Source organism: Otolemur garnettii, unplaced genomic scaffold, assembly GCF_000181295.1.
Source record: "Otolemur garnettii isolate 467f Iridium unplaced genomic scaffold, OtoGar3 scaffold00029, whole genome shotgun sequence".
Taxonomy (NCBI): Eukaryota; Metazoa; Chordata; class Mammalia; order Primates; family Galagidae; genus Otolemur; species Otolemur garnettii.
The window spans coordinates 15116881-15119128 of NW_003852424.1; the positions used below are offsets into that span (position 1 = coordinate 15116881).

At 47.4% G+C, this 2248-nt stretch overlaps 1 pseudogene; it reads left to right on the forward strand.

Moving 5' to 3' along the window:
* The first annotated feature begins 830 nt into the window (after positions 1-830).
* On the forward strand, positions 831-1166 carry LOC100944395 (annotated as a pseudogene).
* The last annotated feature ends 1082 nt before the right edge of the window (positions 1167-2248 follow it).

Below are 2248 nucleotides of genomic sequence, written 5' to 3' on the forward strand. Positions count from 1 at the left end.
GTGAAAATAACCCAGGTATACAAACAGATGAGTGAATAAACACAAAGACGACCAACCCCACACAGGGATGTTACTCAGCCTTGAAAAGGAAGGAGGCCCTGACATAGGCTACAACGTGGATGGACCTTGAGGACATTATGCTCAGTCAGTGAGAGAAGCCAGACACCGAAGGACACACGGTGATTCCATTTATATGAAATGTCCAGAACAGGCAGATCCACAAAGAAGGGAAGTGGATTCTTGGGTGCCAGGGGCTGGGGAGGGGCAAGGGAGGATTTTTGACAGGGATAAGAATTCTTTCCAAGGTGATGGAAAGATTCTAAAATTAATTGTGGTAATGGTTGCACAACCCTGTGAATATACTAAAAGTGACCAATTGTAGACCTTAAAAGGGTATAACATGCATGTAATCCTAGCACTTGGGAGGCCGAGGTGGGTGGATTACCTGAGCTCACAGGTTTGAGACCAGCCTGAGCCAGAGCTAGACCTCGTCTCTAAAAATAGCCGGGTGTTGTGAAGGGCGCCTGTAGTCCCAGCTACTTGGGAGGCGGAGGCAAGAGAATCGCTTAAGCCCAGGAGTTGAAGGTTGTTGTGAGCTGTGACGCCATGGCACTCTACCCAGGGCGACATAGTAAGATTCTGTCTCAAAAAAGAAAATTAATAAATAGGGTGGTGCCTGTGGCTCTAGGAGTAGGGCCCCTGCCCCATATACTGGAGATGGTGAGTTCAAACCCAGTCCCAGCCAAAAAAAAACTTGCAAAAAAAAATTTAAAAATCTTAAAGAAAATAAATAAATAAATAAAATACACATTATTGGGTCTAGGTAGAAAATGGCAGCGGCTGCGTTCAGGATTTCTGGGCTGTTGAGTCAGTCCCGCCCACAGCGGGGGTGGCCCGTGTGGAGTCGCGCCCACGGGGAGCAAGGCTCAGCTTGCATGTGCAGGGCCCTCACCTTCTTCCTCCCGCTTCCTGGGGTAGGAGTGAGCTTGCTGAATGTCTTCTTGAAATCGCTCCATGGAGAACACTAGAGACCCGAGTTCATCCCCTACCCCCCATCTTCGCATCAGGACCAAGTCCTTTCCTTGGGGAGATGGGTAACCATACTCTATTCCACAACCCTCATGTGAATCTGCTTCCAACTGGCTATGAAGATGAATAAAGAGGACCTAGACCACTACCCAGGTATTGGGGACCACGGCATTGGTTTGGACCGTTACTCTGCACTTGGACCAGAGAAAGTGTACGGGACCTTAAGCTCACCTTCTTTTATCATATGATTACCAGTTTTCCATCCCTTTGCTTGTGGTAGGAAATGGCTTAAATACATAAACTAAGATTGCTCATGAGCTGAAAAGAAAAATACATATTAATAAATGCTATGAAATTACATATGGTGAAATATATGTATTTGTGTAATAAATTGTATTATATTAAAATGTATATAACACATAAATACAAATGGAATATGCATACATATATATAGGTGTAACCACAAATATATACACAGGCTGGGTGCAGTGGCTCATCCCTGTAATCCCAGCACTCTGGGAGGGGGAGGCAGGAGGACTGCTTGAGTTCTGGTGTTCAGGACCAGGCTGAGCAAGAGTGAGACCCCATCTCTGCTGAAAATAGAAAAATTAGCCAAGCTGGGCGGCACCTGTGGCTCAGTGAGTGAGTAGGGCACCGGGCCCATATACCAAGAGTGGAGGGTTCGAACCTGGCCCGGGCCAAACTGCAACAAAAAATAGCCGGGTGTTGTGGTGGGTGCCTGTAGTCCCAGCTACGACAGGAGCCTGAGGCAAGAGAATCGCTTGAGCCCAAGAGCTGGAAGTTGCTGTGAGCTGTGATGTCACAGCACTCTACCTAGGGCAACAAAGTAAGACTCTGTCTCTAAAAAAAATAAAAAAGAAAAGAAAAATTAGCCAGGCATTGTGGCAGGAACCTGTAGTCCCTGCTACTCAGGAGGCTAAGCCAGGAGGATTGCTTGAGGTTGCTGTGAGCTAAGCTGACGCCACAGCACGGAAGCCTGGGCCACGGAGTGAGACTCTGACTCAAAAATTAAAATAAATAGAATAAAATAAAATAGGCTCAGCGCCTGTGGCTCAAGTGGTTAAGGCATCAGCCACATACACCTAAGGTGGCGGGTTTGAATCCAGCCCAGGCCCGCCAAACAACAATGATGGCTGCAACCAAAAAAAATAGCTGGGCGTTGTGGCAGGCGCCTGTGGTCCCAGCTGCTTGGGAGGCA